At 46.1% G+C, this 17,759-nt stretch overlaps 8 non-coding genes across 8 annotated transcripts; all 8 read left to right on the top strand.

Moving 5' to 3' along the window:
* The first annotated feature begins 1,378 nt into the window (after positions 1-1,378).
* Positions 1,379-1,569, top strand: LOC130309275 (U2 spliceosomal RNA). The gene has a single exon (XR_008857963.1). It is a non-coding gene; the product is annotated as a U2 spliceosomal RNA (small nuclear RNA).
* Positions 1,570-3,657: 2,088 nt separating this feature from the next.
* On the top strand, positions 3,658-3,848 carry LOC130309268 (U2 spliceosomal RNA). The gene has a single exon (XR_008857956.1). It is a non-coding gene; the product is annotated as a U2 spliceosomal RNA (small nuclear RNA).
* Positions 3,849-5,944: 2,096 nt separating this feature from the next.
* LOC130309267 (U2 spliceosomal RNA) lies at positions 5,945-6,135 on the top strand. The gene has a single exon (XR_008857955.1). It is a non-coding gene; the product is annotated as a U2 spliceosomal RNA (small nuclear RNA).
* Positions 6,136-8,220: 2,085 nt separating this feature from the next.
* LOC130309263 (U2 spliceosomal RNA) lies at positions 8,221-8,411 on the top strand. The gene has a single exon (XR_008857952.1). It is a non-coding gene; the product is annotated as a U2 spliceosomal RNA (small nuclear RNA).
* A 2,083-nt stretch (positions 8,412-10,494) lies between these two features.
* On the top strand, positions 10,495-10,685 carry LOC130309266 (U2 spliceosomal RNA). Its single transcript, XR_008857954.1, has one exon. It is a non-coding gene; the product is annotated as a U2 spliceosomal RNA (small nuclear RNA).
* A 2,090-nt stretch (positions 10,686-12,775) lies between these two features.
* On the top strand, positions 12,776-12,966 carry LOC130309264 (U2 spliceosomal RNA). Its single transcript, XR_008857953.1, has one exon. It is a non-coding gene; the product is annotated as a U2 spliceosomal RNA (small nuclear RNA).
* A 2,085-nt stretch (positions 12,967-15,051) lies between these two features.
* LOC130309299 (U2 spliceosomal RNA) lies at positions 15,052-15,242 on the top strand. The gene has a single exon (XR_008857982.1). It is a non-coding gene; the product is annotated as a U2 spliceosomal RNA (small nuclear RNA).
* A 2,081-nt stretch (positions 15,243-17,323) lies between these two features.
* On the top strand, positions 17,324-17,514 carry LOC130309298 (U2 spliceosomal RNA). The gene has a single exon (XR_008857981.1). It is a non-coding gene; the product is annotated as a U2 spliceosomal RNA (small nuclear RNA).
* Positions 17,515-17,759: the final 245 nt, after the last annotated feature.

Genomic DNA, 17,759 nt, shown 5'->3' with positions numbered 1-17,759 from the left:
TTTGAGATCTATGCTTTAGACTGTATCTAAACCTGCTCCAACATGGACTGACATTCTGGCCTACTTTCAGCCGATGCGACTTGTCTGTCGCTGAACAGTCGCTTTTTATGTATTCAGCACCTATGTATAATGTTGTAAAAATGCTCTAGAAGCTAAAGTCGCAGAAATGTCACACATATTTGGCCTGCAACTTTCTGTGCGACAAATTCAGACAGGAAAAATCAGTATAAATCCTTAGAAAATTATCCCCCAGTGTCTCCATCTGCTGGCGGTATTGAATAAGCATTGCTGCACTGATGGGGTATGCATTAGACGAAAAAAAAGAAGAAAAAGAAGAATAATACGCCCAGAAAAGAGGCGAAAAGGAGAAAAACGTAAAAAAACGTGAAAAAAAAGTAAGAGGAAGAGAAGGGAAAAAAAGGTGGAAATGGGTTTAAAAGTGATTTCGGCGGAGAAATATATATATATATATATATATATATATATATATATATATATATATATACGCGCACACACACACATATATATAAACGTATTCTCCGTTGAGATATTGCAGCCGCTGCTGTGTCCAGGCCCAGGAGCCTTAGCACTGTGCTGTGATGTCACTCAATACCACTGACATCACTAGGTGTAAACAACATCTCTCCTTTGCTGTGTATGTGACTATGGAGCTGTTTGGTGATGTCGTCTATTATGGCCTTCATAGAAGCAACAGGAGATTGTTGCATCCATCTAGAACCCTCAGAACTACAGTGCTATGATGTCACTCACTTCCACAGGCCTTGCAGAGTGTAAACAACAACAACCCAGCTTTGTTGTGTATGTAACCATAGGGATTTGTGATGTCACCTAGAACCTTCACAGCAGCGACAGCTTTATGAGGAGCATCAGCACTGCTCTGCCTGAGCAGAACCATCACCGCCATAGGTTGTCAAATAACCCGGGTTTAACCCACACAGGTAAGTCCAATGGGGTGCAGGCATGTCCTCTATGCTTACAGCTTCCCGTGGGTGTTGGTTTGATACCGTTTGGGGACAGCCAAGGAGGCATCTGCAGGCAACAAAGGTAGGTGTGTGCTTGTGTGTGTGTTTCCTATGCAGATCCTAAGCCCAGTGTCACATGCAAGTAGGAGGAGTAAGAAGGGTTCCTGGCAAATCCGGGTTATGGATTGCATTTAAAAAGGCCCCGTGGGAGTGCAATGGGCCCCTGTCTTGCTGCTTAGCAATAATGGTATGGGTTTAGGTTCTGCTGTGTGTACTGGTGGTTGACTGCCCCCCAGCCCAGAGTGTGCATGGAAAATTGTCTGGCAGCCTCCCTGACAGCAAGCAGTGATAGTGCCCATGAAGGGGACCTTGTTGGGCCCGCCCCTTTCACGGTTATCGCTTCTCGGCCTTTTGGCTAAGATCAAGTGTAGTATCTGTTCTTATCAGTTTAATATCTGATACGTCCCCTATCTGGGGACCATATATTAAATGGATTTTTGAGAACGGGGGCCAATTTCGAAGCTTGCTTCCGTCGCCCTATGCATTGACCCGATATGGCAGTATCTTCGGGTACAGTGCACCACCCCCTTACAGGGTTAAAAAGAAAGATTCCTACTTTCATTGCTACCTGCTTGCTGGCTAGCCAGCTAGCCAGCCCTGTGGGCCTTGCTGCTGCTGCTGCTGCAGCCAAAAAACAAAAGGTGGTGCTGCTGCTGCTTCTGCTTCTGCTTGTGTCTGGCCGCTGTTGGAGCGTCCAGGCACAGGACTTCTGCTGCTGCTGACTAAATGGCCTCCTTAATTGGATCATTTGAGTAGCCAGCACACCTGTGCAGGTAGGGCATGACATGATAGGCAGCTGCCTTGATAGCGGGTGGGTGCTGAATGTTCCTAATTGACAAAATAAGATTAATGCTTATGAAGAAATATAAAATCTCATCCCTTCCCCAATATCGCGCCACACCCCTACCCCTTAATTCCCTGGTTGAACTTGATGGACATATGTCTTTTTTCGACCGTACTAACTATGTAACTATGTAACATAACATGGGGGGGGGGGGGGGGGGGGTCTCCTGGCTGTTCACACAGGTGTGTCATTGCTGTACATTGACCATGCATTGCTTCTGTGGTATTGCAAAGGCAAAGACAAATGCTTCCAGCCATCCATTGCACTAATGGATTGGTCATCAGCTGGCTGTCTATGTCCCGCATCAATATAGACCAAAGTACAGAGGGTTAGGCTATGCTATTGTGCACCTACCTGATGCATCAGAAGGTGCGAGGCCCTTGCTAAATTCTGTGCACAGACTTTGAGATCTATGCTTTAGACTGTATCTAAACCTGCTCCAACATGGACTGACATTCTGGCCTACTTTCAGCCGATGCGACTTGTCTGTCGCTGAACAGTCGCTTTTTATGTATTCAGCACCTATGTATAATGTTGTAAAAATGCTCTAGAAGCTAAAGTCGCAGAAATGTCACACATATTTGGCCTGCAACTTTCTGTGCGACAAATTCAGACAGGAAAAATCAGTATAAATCCTTAGAAAATTATCCCCCAGTGTCTCCATCTGCTGGCGGTATTGAATAAGCATTGCTGCACTGATGGGGTATGCATTAGACGAAAAAAAAGAAGAAAAAGAAGAATAATACGCCCAGAAAAGAGGCGAAAAGGAGAAAAACGTAAAAAAACATGAAAAAAAAGTAAGAGGAAGAGAAGGGAAAAAAAGGTGGAAATGGGTTTAAAAGTGATTTCGGCGGAGAAATATATATATATATATATATATATATATATATATATATACGCGCACACACACACATATATATAAACGTATTCTCCGTTGAGATATTGCAGCCGCTGCTGTGTCCAGGCCCAGGAGCCTTAGCACTGTGCTGTGATGTCACTCAATACCACTGACATCACTAGGTGTAAACAACATCTCTCCTTTGCTGTATATGTGACTATGGAGCTGTTTGGTGATGTCGTCTATTATGGCCTTCATAGAAGCAACAGGAGATTGTTGCATCCATCTAGAACCCTCAGAACTACAGTGCTATGATGTCACTCACTTCCACAGGCCTTGCAGAGTGTAAACAACAACAACCCAGCTTTGTTGTGTATGTAACCATAGGGATTTGTGATGTCACCTAGAACCTTCACAGCAGCGACAGCTTTATGAGGAGCATCAGCACTGCTCTGCCTGAGCAGAACCATCACCGCCATAGGTTGTCAAATAACCCGGGTTTAACCCACACAGGTAAGTCCAATGGGGTGCAGGCATGTCCTCTATGCTTACAGCTTCCCGTGGGTGTTGGTTTGATACCGTTTGGGGACAGCCAAGGAGGCATCTGCAGGCAACAAAGGTAGGTGTGTGCTTGTGTGTGTGTTTCCTATGCAGATCCTAAGCCCAGTGTCACATGCAAGTAGGAGGAGTAAGAAGGGTTCCTGGCAAATCCGGGTTATGGATTGCATTTAAAAAGGCCCCGTGGGAGTGCAATGGGCCCCTGTCTTGCTGCTTAGCAATAATGGTATGGGTTTAGGTTCTGCTGTGTGTACTGGTGGTTGACTGCCCCCCAGCCCAGAGTGTGCATGGAAAATTGTCTGGCAGCCTCCCTGACAGCAAGCAGTGATAGTGCCCATGAAGGGGACCTTGTTGGGCCCGCCCCTTTCACGGTTATCGCTTCTCGGCCTTTTGGCTAAGATCAAGTGTAGTATCTGTTCTTATCAGTTTAATATCTGATACGTCCCCTATCTGGGGACCATATATTAAATGGATTTTTGAGAACGGGGGCCGATTTCGAAGCTTGCTTCCGTCGCCCTATGCATTGACCCGATATGGCAGTATCTTCGGGTACAGTGCACCACCCCCTTACAGGGTTAAAAAGAAAGATTCCTACTTTCATTGCTACCTGCTTGCTGGCTAGCCAGCTAGCCAGCCCTGTGGGCCTTGCTGCTGCTGCTGCTGCAGCCAAAAAACAAAAGGTGGTGCTGCTGCTGCTTCTGCTTCTGCTTGTGTCTGGCCGCTGTTGGAGCGTCCAGGCACAGGACTTCTGCTGCTGCTGACTAAATGGCCTCCTTAATTGGATCATTTGAGTAGCCAGCACACCTGTGCAGGTAGGGCATGACATGATAGGCAGCTGCCTTGATAGCGGGTGGGTGCTGAATGTTCCTAATTGACAAAATAAGATTAATGCTTATGAAGAAATATAAAATCTCATCCCTTCCCCAATATCGCGCCACACCCCTACCCCTTAATTCCCTGGTTGAACTTGATGGACATATGTCTTTTTTCGACCGTACTAACTATGTAACTATGTAACATAACATGGGGGGGGGGGGGGGGGGTCTCCTGGCTGTTCACACAGGTGTGTCATTGCTGTACATTGACCATGCATTGCTTCTGTGGTATTGCAAAGGCAAAGACAAATGCTTCCAGCCATCCATTGCACTAATGGATTGGTCATCAGCTGGCTGTCTATGTCCCGCATCAATATAGACCAAAGTACAGAGGGTTAGGCTATGCTATTGTGCACCTACCTGATGCATCAGAAGGTGCGAGGCCCTTGCTAAATTCTGTGCACAGACTTTGAGATCTATGCTTTAGACTGTATCTAAACCTGCTCCAACATGGACTGACATTCTGGCCTACTTTCAGCCGATGCGACTTGTCTGTCGCTGAACAGTCGCTTTTTATGTATTCAGCACCTATGTATAATGTTGTAAAAATGCTCTAGAAGCTAAAGTCGCAGAAATGTCACACATATTTGGCCTGCAACTTTCTGTGCGACAAATTCAGACAGGAAAAATCAGTATAAATGCTTAGAAAATTATCCCCCAGTGTCTCCATCTGCTGGCGGTATTGAATAAGCATTGCTGCACTGATGGGGTATGCATTAGACGAAAAAAAAGAAGAAAAAGAAGAATAATACGCCCAGAAAAGAGGCGAAAAGGAGAAAAACGTAAAAAAACGTGAAAAAAAAGTAAGAGGAAGAGAAGGGAAAAAAAGGTGGAAATGGGTTTAAAAGTGATTTCGGCGGAGAAATATATATATATATATATATATATATATATATGTATATATATATATATACGCGCACACACACACATATATATAAACGTATTCTCCGTTGAGATATTGCAGCCGCTGCTGTGTCCAGGCCCAGGAGCCTTAGCACTGTGCTGTGATGTCACTCAATACCACTGACATCACTAGGTGTAAACAACATCTCTCCTTTGCTGTGTATGTGACTATGGAGCTGTTTGGTGATGTCGTCTATTATGGCCTTCATAGAAGCAACAGGAGATTGTTGCATCCATCTAGAACCCTCAGAACTACAGTGCTATGATGTCACTCACTTCCACAGGCCTTGCAGAGTGTAAACAACAACAACCCAGCTTTGTTGTGTATGTAACCATAGGGATTTGTGATGTCACCTAGAACCTTCACAGCAGCGACAGCTTTATGAGGAGCATCAGCACTGCTCTGCCTGAGCAGAACCATCACCGCCATAGGTTGTCAAATAACCCGGGTTTAACCCACACAGGTAAGTCCAATGGGGTGCAGGCATGTCCTCTATGCTTACAGCTTCCCGTGGGTGTTGGTTTGATACCGTTTGGGGACAGCCAAGGAGGCATCTGCAGGCAACAAAGGTAGGTGTGTGCTTGTGTGTGTGTTTCCTATGCAGATCCTAAGCCCAGTGTCACATGCAAGTAGGAGGAGTAAGAAGGGTTCCTGGCAAATCCGGGTTATGGATTGCATTTAAAAAGGCCCCGTGGGAGTGCAATGGGCCCCTGTCTTGCTGCTTAGCAATAATGGTATGGGTTTAGGTTCTGCTGTGTGTACTGGTGGTTGACTGCCCCCCAGCCCAGAGTGTGCATGGAAAATTGTCTGGCAGCCTCCCTGACAGCAAGCAGTGATAGTGCCCATGAAGGGGACCTTGTTGGGCCCGCCCCTTTCACGGTTATCGCTTCTCGGCCTTTTGGCTAAGATCAAGTGTAGTATCTGTTCTTATCAGTTTAATATCTGATACGTCCCCTATCTGGGGACCATATATTAAATGGATTTTTGAGAACGGGGGCCGATTTCGAAGCTTGCTTCCGTCGCCCTATGCATTGACCCGATATGGCAGTATCTTCGGGTACAGTGCACCACCCCCTTACAGGGTTAAAAAGAAAGATTCCTACTTTCATTGCTACCTGCTTGCTGGCTAGCCAGCTAGCCAGCCCTGTGGGCCTTGCTGCTGCTGCTGCTGCAGCCAAAAAACAAAAGGTGGTGCTGCTGCTGCTTCTGCTTCTGCTTGTGTCTGGCCGCTGTTGGAGCGTCCAGGCACAGGACTTCTGCTGCTGCTGACTAAATGGCCTCCTTAATTGGATCATTTGAGTAGCCAGCACACCTGTGCAGGTAGGGCATGACATGATAGGCAGCTGCCTTGATAGCGGGTGGGTGCTGAATGTTCCTAATTGACAAAATAAGATTAATGCTTATGAAGAAATATAAAATCTCATCCCTTCCCCAATATCGCGCCACACCCCTACCCCTTAATTCCCTGGTTGAACTTGATGGACATATGTCTTTTTTCGACCGTACTAACTATGTAACTATGTAACATAACATGGGGGGGGGGGTCTCCTGGCTGTTCACACAGGTGTGTCATTGCTGTACATTGACCATGCATTGCTTCTGTGGTATTGCAAAGGCAAAGACAAATGCTTCCAGCCATCCATTGCACTAATGGATTGGTCATCAGCTGGCTGTCTATGTCCCGCATCAATATAGACCAAAGTACAGAGGGTTAGGCTATGCTATTGTGCACCTACCTGATGCATCAGAAGGTGCGAGGCCCTTGCTAAATTCTGTGCACAGACTTTGAGATCTATGCTTTAGACTGTATCTAAACCTGCTCCAACATGGACTGACATTCTGGCCTACTTTCAGCCGATGCGACTTGTCTGTCGCTGAACAGTCGCTTTTTATGTATTCAGCACCTATGTATAATGTTGTAAAAATGCTCTAGAAGCTAAAGTCGCAGAAATGTCACACATATTTGGCCTGCAACTTTCTGTGCGACAAATTCAGACAGGAAAAATCAGTATAAATCCTTAGAAAATTATCCCCCAGTGTCTCCATCTGCTGGCGGTATTGAATAAGCATTGCTGCACTGATGGGGTATGCATTAGACGAAAAAAAAGAAGAAAAAGAAGAATAATACGCCCAGAAAAGAGGCGAAAAGGAGAAAAACGTAAAAAAACGTGAAAAAAAAGTAAGAGGAAGAGAAGGGAAAAAAAGGTGGAAATGGGTTTAAAAGTGATTTCGGCGGAGAAATATATATATATATATATATATATATATATATATATATATATATACGCGCACACACACACATATATATAAACGTATTCTCCGTTGAGATATTGCAGCCGCTGCTGTGTCCAGGCCCAGGAGCCTTAGCACTGTGCTGTGATGTCACTCAATACCACTGACATCACTAGGTGTAAACAACATCTCTCCTTTGCTGTGTATGTGACTATGGAGCTGTTTGGTGATGTCGTCTATTATGGCCTTCATAGAAGCAACAGGAGATTGTTGCATCCATCTAGAACCCTCAGAACTACAGTGCTATGATGTCACTCACTTCCACAGGCCTTGCAGAGTGTAAACAACAACAACCCAGCTTTGTTGTGTATGTAACCATAGGGATTTGTGATGTCACCTAGAACCTTCACAGCAGCGACAGCTTTATGAGGAGCATCAGCACTGCTCTGCCTGAGCAGAACCATCACCGCCATAGGTTGTCAAATAACCCGGGTTTAACCCACACAGGTAAGTCCAATGGGGTGCAGGCATGTCCTCTATGCTTACAGCTTCCCGTGGGTGTTGGTTTGATACCGTTTGGGGACAGCCAAGGAGGCATCTGCAGGCAACAAAGGTAGGTGTGTGCTTGTGTGTGTGTTTCCTATGCAGATCCTAAGCCCAGTGTCACATGCAAGTAGGAGGAGTAAGAAGGGTTCCTGGCAAATCCGGGTTATGGATTGCATTTAAAAAGGCCCCGTGGGAGTGCAATGGGCCCCTGTCTTGCTGCTTAGCAATAATGGTATGGGTTTAGGTTCTGCTGTGTGTACTGGTGGTTGACTGCCCCCCAGCCCAGAGTGTGCATGGAAAATTGTCTGGCAGCCTCCCTGACAGCAAGCAGTGATAGTGCCCATGAAGGGGACCTTGTTGGGCCCGCCCCTTTCACGGTTATCGCTTCTCGGCCTTTTGGCTAAGATCAAGTGTAGTATCTGTTCTTATCAGTTTAATATCTGATACGTCCCCTATCTGGGGACCATATATTAAATGGATTTTTGAGAACGGGGGCCAATTTCGAAGCTTGCTTCCGTCGCCCTATGCATTGACCCGATATGGCAGTATCTTCGGGTACAGTGCACCACCCCCTTACAGGGTTAAAAAGAAAGATTCCTACTTTCATTGCTACCTGCTTGCTGGCTAGCCAGCTAGCCAGCCCTGTGGGCCTTGCTGCTGCTGCTGCTGCAGCCAAAAAACAAAAGGTGGTGCTGCTGCTGCTTCTGCTTCTGCTTGTGTCTGGCCGCTGTTGGAGCGTCCAGGCACAGGACTTCTGCTGCTGCTGACTAAATGGCCTCCTTAATTGGATCATTTGAGTAGCCAGCACACCTGTGCAGGTAGGGCATGACATGATAGGCAGCTGCCTTGATAGCGGGTGGGTGCTGAATGTTCCTAATTGACAAAATAAGATTAATGCTTATGAAGAAATATAAAATCTCATCCCTTCCCCAATATCGCGCCACACCCCTACCCCTTAATTCCCTGGTTGAACTTGATGGACATATGTCTTTTTTCGACCGTACTAACTATGTAACTATGTAACATAACATGGGGGGGGGGGGGGGTCTCCTGGCTGTTCACACAGGTGTGTCATTGCTGTACATTGACCATGCATTGCTTCTGTGGTATTGCAAAGGCAAAGACAAATGCTTCCAGCCATCCATTGCACTAATGGATTGGTCATCAGCTGGCTGTCTATGTCCCGCATCAATATAGACCAAAGTACAGAGGGTTAGGCTATGCTATTGTGCACCTACCTGATGCATCAGAAGGTGCGAGGCCCTTGCTAAATTCTGTGCACAGACTTTGAGATCTATGCTTTAGACTGTATCTAAACCTGCTCCAACATGGACTGACATTCTGGCCTACTTTCAGCCGATGCGACTTGTCTGTCGCTGAACAGTCGCTTTTTATGTATTCAGCACCTATGTATAATGTTGTAAAAATGCTCTAGAAGCTAAAGTCGCAGAAATGTCACACATATTTGGCCTGCAACTTTCTGTGCGACAAATTCAGACAGGAAAAATCAGTATAAATCCTTAGAAAATTATCCCCCAGTGTCTCCATCTGCTGGCGGTATTGAATAAGCATTGCTGCACTGATGGGGTATGCATTAGACGAAAAAAAAGAAGAAAAAGAAGAATAATACGCCCAGAAAAGAGGCGAAAAGGAGAAAAACGTAAAAAAACGTGAAAAAAAAGTAAGAGGAAGAGAAGGGAAAAAAAGGTGGAAATGGGTTTAAAAGTGATTTCGGCGGAGAAATATATATATATATATATATATATATATATATATATATACGCGCACACACACACATATATATAAACGTATTCTCCGTTGAGATATTGCAGCCGCTGCTGTGTCCAGGCCCAGGAGCCTTAGCACTGTGCTGTGATGTCACTCAATACCACTGACATCACTAGGTGTAAACAACATCTCTCCTTTGCTGTGTATGTGACTATGGAGCTGTTTGGTGATGTCGTCTATTATGGCCTTCATAGAAGCAACAGGAGATTGTTGCATCCATCTAGAACCCTCAGAACTACAGTGCTATGATGTCACTCACTTCCACAGGCCTTGCAGAGTGTAAACAACAACAACCCAGCTTTGTTGTGTATGTAACCATAGGGATTTGTGATGTCACCTAGAACCTTCACAGCAGCGACAGCTTTATGAGGAGCATCAGCACTGCTCTGCCTGAGCAGAACCATCACCGCCATAGGTTGTCAAATAACCCGGGTTTAACCCACACAGGTAAGTCCAATGGGGTGCAGGCATGTCCTCTATGCTTACAGCTTCCCGTGGGTGTTGGTTTGATACCGTTTGGGGACAGCCAAGGAGGCATCTGCAGGCAACAAAGGTAGGTGTGTGCTTGTGTGTGTGTTTCCTATGCAGATCCTAAGCCCAGTGTCACATGCAAGTAGGAGGAGTAAGAAGGGTTCCTGGCAAATCCGGGTTATGGATTGCATTTAAAAAGGCCCCGTGGGAGTGCAATGGGCCCCTGTCTTGCTGCTTAGCAATAATGGTATGGGTTTAGGTTCTGCTGTGTGTACTGGTGGTTGACTGCCCCCCAGCCCAGAGTGTGCATGGAAAATTGTCTGGCAGCCTCCCTGACAGCAAGCAGTGATAGTGCCCATGAAGGGGACCTTGTTGGGCCCGCCCCTTTCACGGTTATCGCTTCTCGGCCTTTTGGCTAAGATCAAGTGTAGTATCTGTTCTTATCAGTTTAATATCTGATACGTCCCCTATCTGGGGACCATATATTAAATGGATTTTTGAGAACGGGGGCCGATTTCGAAGCTTGCTTCCGTCGCCCTATGCATTGACCCGATATGGCAGTATCTTCGGGTACAGTGCACCACCCCCTTACAGGGTTAAAAAGAAAGATTCCTACTTTCATTGCTACCTGCTTGCTGGCTAGCCAGCTAGCCAGCCCTGTGGGCCTTGCTGCTGCTGCTGCTGCAGCCAAAAAACAAAAGGTGGTGCTGCTGCTGCTTCTGCTTCTGCTTGTGTCTGGCCGCTGTTGGAGCGTCCAGGCACAGGACTTCTGCTGCTGCTGACTAAATGGCCTCCTTAATTGGATCATTTGAGTAGCCAGCACACCTGTGCAGGTAGGGCATGACATGATAGGCAGCTGCCTTGATAGCGGGTGGGTGCTGAATGTTCCTAATTGACAAAATAAGATTAATGCTTATGAAGAAATATAAAATCTCATCCCTTCCCCAATATCGCGCCACACCCCTACCCCTTAATTCCCTGGTTGAACTTGATGGACATATGTCTTTTTTCGACCGTACTAACTATGTAACTATGTAACATAACATGGGGGGGGGGGGTCTCCTGGCTGTTCACACAGGTGTGTCATTGCTGTACATTGACCATGCATTGCTTCTGTGGTATTGCAAAGGCAAAGACAAATGCTTCCAGCCATCCATTGCACTAATGGATTGGTCATCAGCTGGCTGTCTATGTCCCGCATCAATATAGACCAAAGTACAGAGGGTTAGGCTATGCTATTGTGCACCTACCTGATGCATCAGAAGGTGCGAGGCCCTTGCTAAATTCTGTGCACAGACTTTGAGATCTATGCTTTAGACTGTATCTAAACCTGCTCCAACATGGACTGACATTCTGGCCTACTTTCAGCCGATGCGACTTGTCTGTCGCTGAACAGTCGCTTTTTATGTATTCAGCACCTATGTATAATGTTGTAAAAATGCTCTAGAAGCTAAAGTCGCAGAAATGTCACACATATTTGGCCTGCAACTTTCTGTGCGACAAATTCAGACAGGAAAAATCAGTATAAATCCTTAGAAAATTATCCCCCAGTGTCTCCATCTGCTGGCGGTATTGAATAAGCATTGCTGCACTGATGGGGTATGCATTAGACGAAAAAAAAGAAGAAAAAGAAGAATAATACGCCCAGAAAAGAGGCGAAAAGGAGAAAAACGTAAAAAAACGTGAAAAAAAAGTAAGAGGAAGAGAAGGGAAAAAAAGGTGGAAATGGGTTTAAAAGTGATTTCGGCGGAGAAATATATATATATATATATATATATATATATATATATATATATATATATACGCGCACACACACACATATATATAAACGTATTCTCCGTTGAGATATTGCAGCCGCTGCTGTGTCCAGGCCCAGGAGCCTTAGCACTGTGCTGTGATGTCACTCAATACCACTGACATCACTAGGTGTAAACAACATCTCTCCTTTGCTGTGTATGTGACTATGGAGCTGTTTGGTGATGTCGTCTATTATGGCCTTCATAGAAGCAACAGGAGATTGTTGCATCCATCTAGAACCCTCAGAACTACAGTGCTATGATGTCACTCACTTCCACAGGCCTTGCAGAGTGTAAACAACAACAACCCAGCTTTGTTGTGTATGTAACCATAGGGATTTGTGATGTCACCTAGAACCTTCACAGCAGCGACAGCTTTATGAGGAGCATCAGCACTGCTCTGCCTGAGCAGAACCATCACCGCCATAGGTTGTCAAATAACCCGGGTTTAACCCACACAGGTAAGTCCAATGGGGTGCAGGCATGTCCTCTATGCTTACAGCTTCCCGTGGGTGTTGGTTTGATACCGTTTGGGGACAGCCAAGGAGGCATCTGCAGGCAACAAAGGTAGGTGTGTGCTTGTGTGTGTGTTTCCTATGCAGATCCTAAGCCCAGTGTCACATGCAAGTAGGAGGAGTAAGAAGGGTTCCTGGCAAATCCGGGTTATGGATTGCATTTAAAAAGGCCCCGTGGGAGTGCAATGGGCCCCTGTCTTGCTGCTTAGCAATAATGGTATGGGTTTAGGTTCTGCTGTGTGTACTGGTGGTTGACTGCCCCCCAGCCCAGAGTGTGCATGGAAAATTGTCTGGCAGCCTCCCTGACAGCAAGCAGTGATAGTGCCCATGAAGGGGACCTTGTTGGGCCCGCCCCTTTCACGGTTATCGCTTCTCGGCCTTTTGGCTAAGATCAAGTGTAGTATCTGTTCTTATCAGTTTAATATCTGATACGTCCCCTATCTGGGGACCATATATTAAATGGATTTTTGAGAACGGGGGCCGATTTCGAAGCTTGCTTCCGTCGCCCTATGCATTGACCCGATATGGCAGTATCTTCGGGTACAGTGCACCACCCCCTTACAGGGTTAAAAAGAAAGATTCCTACTTTCATTGCTACCTGCTTGCTGGCTAGCCAGCTAGCCAGCCCTGTGGGCCTTGCTGCTGCTGCTGCTGCAGCCAAAAAACAAAAGGTGGTGCTGCTGCTGCTTCTGCTTCTGCTTGTGTCTGGCCGCTGTTGGAGCGTCCAGGCACAGGACTTCTGCTGCTGCTGACTAAATGGCCTCCTTAATTGGATCATTTGAGTAGCCAGCACACCTGTGCAGGTAGGGCATGACATGATAGGCAGCTGCCTTGATAGCGGGTGGGTGCTGAATGTTCCTAATTGACAAAATAAGATTAATGCTTATGAAGAAATATAAAATCTCATCCCTTCCCCAATATCGCGCCACACCCCTACCCCTTAATTCCCTGGTTGAACTTGATGGACATATGTCTTTTTTCGACCGTACTAACTATGTAACTATGTAACATAACATGGGGGGGGGGGGGGGGGTCTCCTGGCTGTTCACACAGGTGTGTCATTGCTGTACATTGACCATGCATTGCTTCTGTGGTATTGCAAAGGCAAAGACAAATGCTTCCAGCCATCCATTGCACTAATGGATTGGTCATCAGCTGGCTGTCTATGTCCCGCATCAATATAGACCAAAGTACAGAGGGTTAGGCTATGCTATTGTGCACCTACCTGATGCATCAGAAGGTGCGAGGCCCTTGCTAAATTCTGTGCACAGACTTTGAGATCTATGCTTTAGACTGTATCTAAACCTGCTCCAACATGGACTGACATTCTGGCCTACTTTCAGCCGATGCGACTTGTCTGTCGCTGAACAGTCGCTTTTTATGTATTCAGCACCTATGTATAATGTTGTAAAAATGCTCTAGAAGCTAAAGTCGCAGAAATGTCACACATATTTGGCCTGCAACTTTCTGTGCGACAAATTCAGACAGGAAAAATCAGTATAAATCCTTAGAAAATTATCCCCCAGTGTCTCCATCTGCTGGCGGTATTGAATAAGCATTGCTGCACTGATGGGGTATGCATTAGACGAAAAAAAAGAAGAAAAAGAAGAATAATACGCCCAGAAAAGAGGCGAAAAGGAGAAAAACGTAAAAAAACGTGAAAAAAAAGTAAGAGGAAGAGAAGGGAAAAAAAGGTGGAAATGGGTTTAAAAGTGATTTCGGCGGAGAAATATATATATATATATATATATATATATATATATATATACGCGCACACACACACATATATATAAACGTATTCTCCGTTGAGATATTGCAGCCGCTGCTGTGTCCAGGCCCAGGAGCCTTAGCACTGTGCTGTGATGTCACTCAATACCACTGACATCACTAGGTGTAAACAACATCTCTCCTTTGCTGTGTATGTGACTATGGAGCTGTTTGGTGATGTCGTCTATTATGGCCTTCATAGAAGCAACAGGAGATTGTTGCATCCATCTAGAACCCTCAGAACTACAGTGCTATGATGTCACTCACTTCCACAGGCCTTGCAGAGTGTAAACAACAACAACCCAGCTTTGTTGTGTATGTAACCATAGGGATTTGTGATGTCACCTAGAACCTTCACAGCAGCGACAGCTTTATGAGGAGCATCAGCACTGCTCTGCCTGAGCAGAACCATCACCGCCATAGGTTGTCAAATAACCCGGGTTTAACCCACACAGGTAAGTCCAATGGGGTGCAGGCATGTCCTCTATGCTTACAGCTTCCCGTGGGTGTTGGTTTGATACCGTTTGGGGACAGCCAAGGAGGCATCTGCAGGCAACAAAGGTAGGTGTGTGCTTGTGTGTGTGTTTCCTATGCAGATCCTAAGCCCAGTGTCACATGCAAGTAGGAGGAGTAAGAAGGGTTCCTGGCAAATCCGGGTTATGGATTGCATTTAAAAAGGCCCCGTGGGAGTGCAATGGGCCCCTGTCTTGCTGCTTAGCAATAATGGTATGGGTTTAGGTTCTGCTGTGTGTACTGGTGGTTGACTGCCCCCCAGCCCAGAGTGTGCATGGAAAATTGTCTGGCAGCCTCCCTGACAGCAAGCAGTGATAGTGCCCATGAAGGGGACCTTGTTGGGCCCGCCCCTTTCACGGTTATCGCTTCTCGGCCTTTTGGCTAAGATCAAGTGTAGTATCTGTTCTTATCAGTTTAATATCTGATACGTCCCCTATCTGGGGACCATATATTAAATGGATTTTTGAGAACGGGGGCCGATTTCGAAGCTTGCTTCCGTCGCCCTATGCATTGACCCGATATGGCAGTATCTTCGGGTACAGTGCACCACCCCCTTACAGGGTTAAAAAGAAAGATTCCTACTTTCATTGCTACCTGCTTGCTGGCTAGCCAGCTAGCCAGCCCTGTGGGCCTTGCTGCTGCTGCTGCTGCAGCCAAAAAACAAAAGGTGGTGCTGCTGCTGCTTCTGCTTCTGCTTGTGTCTGGCCGCTGTTGGAGCGTCCAGGCACAGGACTTCTGCTGCTGCTGACTAAATGGCCTCCTTAATTGGATCATTTGAGTAGCCAGCACACCTGTGCAGGTAGGGCATGACATGATAGGCAGCTGCCTTGATAGCGGGTGGGTGCTGAATGTTCCTAATTGACAAAATAAGATTAATGCTTATGAAGAAATATAAAATCTCATCCCTTCCCCAATATCGCGCCACACCCCTACCCCTTAATTCCCTGGTTGAACTTGATGGACATATGTCTTTTTTCGACCGTACTAACTATGTAACTATGTAACATAACATGGGGGGGGGTCTCCTGGCTGTTCACACAGGTGTGTCATTGCTGTACATTGACCATGCATTGCTTCTGTGGTATTGCAAAGGCAAAGACAAATGCTTCCAGCCATCCATTGCACTAATGGATTGGTCATCAGCTGGCTGTCTATGTCCCGCATCAATATAGACCAAAGTACAGAGGGTTAGGCTATGCTATTGTGCACCTACCTGATGCATCAGAAGGTGCGAGGCCCTTGCTAAATTCTGTGCACAGACTTTGAGATCTATGCTTTAGACTGTATCTAAACCTGCTCCAACATGGACTGACATTCTGGCCTACTTTCAGCCGATGCGACTTGTCTGTCGCTGAACAGTCGCTTTTTATGTATTCAGCACCTATGTATAATGTTGTAAAAATGCTCTAGAAGCTAAAGTCGCAGAAATGTCACACATATTTGGCCTGCAACTTTCTGTGCGACAAATTCAGACAGGAAAAATCAGTATAAATCCTTAGAAAATTATCCCCCAGTGTCTCCATCTGCTGGCGGTATTGAATAAGCATTGCTGCACTGATGGGGTATGCATTAGACGAAAAAAAAGAAGAAAAAGAAGAATAATACGCCCAGAAAAGAGGCGAAAAGGAGAAAAACGTAAAAAAACGTGAAAAAAAAGTAAGAGGAAGAGAAGGGAAAAAAAGGTGGAAATGGGTTTAAAAGTGATTTCGGCGGAGAAATATATATATATATATATATATATATATATATATATATATATACGCGCACACACACACATATATATAAACGTATTCTCCGTTGAGATATTGCAGCCGCTGCTGTGTCCAGGCCCAGGAGCCTTAGCACTGTGCTGTGATGTCACTCAATACCACTGACATCACTAGGTGTAAACAACATCTCTCCTTTGCTGTGTATGTGACTATGGAGCTGTTTGGTGATGTCGTCTATTATGGCCTTCATAGAAGCAACAGGAGATTGTTGCATCCATCTAGAACCCTCAGAACTACAGTGCTATGATGTCACTCACTTCCACAGGCCTTGCAGAGTGTAAACAACAACAACCCAGCTTTGTTGTGTATGTAACCATAGGGATTTGTGATGTCACCTAGAACCTTCACAGCAGCGACAGCTTTATGAGGAGCATCAGCACTGCTCTGCCTGAGCAGAACCATCACCGCCATAGGTTGTCAAATAACCCGGGTTTAACCCACACAGGTAAGTCCAATGGGGTGCAGGCATGTCCTCTATGCTTACAGCTTCCCGTGGGTGTTGGTTTGATACGGTTTGGGGACAGCCAAGGAGGCATCTGCAGGCAACAAAGGTAGGTGTGTGCTTGTGTGTGTGTTTCCTATGCAGATCCTAAGCCCAGTGTCACATGCAAGTAGGAGGAGTAAGAAGGGTTCCTGGCAAATCCGGGTTATGGATTGCATTTAAAAAGGCCCCGTGGGAGTGCAATGGGCCCCTGTCTTGCTGCTTAGCAATAATGGTATGGGTTTAGGTTCTGCTGTGTGTACTGGTGGTTGACTGCCCCCCAGCCCAGAGTGTGCATGGAAAATTGTCTGGCAGCCTCCCTGACAGCAAGCAGTGATAGTGCCCATGAAGGGGACCTTGTTGGGCCCGCCCCTTTCACGGTTATCGCTTCTCGGCCTTTTGGCTAAGATCAAGTGTAGTATCTGTTCTTATCAGTTTAATATCTGATACGTCCCCTATCTGGGGACCATATATTAAATGGATTTTTGAGAACGGGGGCCGATTTCGAAGCTTGCTTCCGTCGCCCTATGCATTGACCCGATATGGCAGTATCTTCGGGTACAGTGCACCACCCCCTTACAGGGTTAAAAAGAAAGATTCCTACTTTCATTGCTACCTGCTTGCTGGCTAGCCAGCTAGCCAGCCCTGTGGGCCTTGCTGCTGCTGCTGCTGCTGCAGCCAAAAAACAAAAGGTGGTGCTGCTGCTGCTTCTGCTTCTGCTTGTGTCTGGCCGCTGTTGGAGCGTCCAGGCACAGGACTTCTGCTGCTGCTGACTAAATGGCCTCCTTAATTGGATCATTTGAGTAGCCAGCACACCTG

Source organism: Hyla sarda, unplaced genomic scaffold (genome assembly GCF_029499605.1).
Source record: "Hyla sarda isolate aHylSar1 unplaced genomic scaffold, aHylSar1.hap1 scaffold_1520, whole genome shotgun sequence".
Lineage (NCBI taxonomy): Eukaryota > Metazoa > Chordata > Amphibia > Anura > Hylidae > Hyla > Hyla sarda.
The sequence above is the reverse complement of the archived record's forward strand: the minus strand, read 5'-3'. Positions and strand labels throughout refer to the sequence as shown.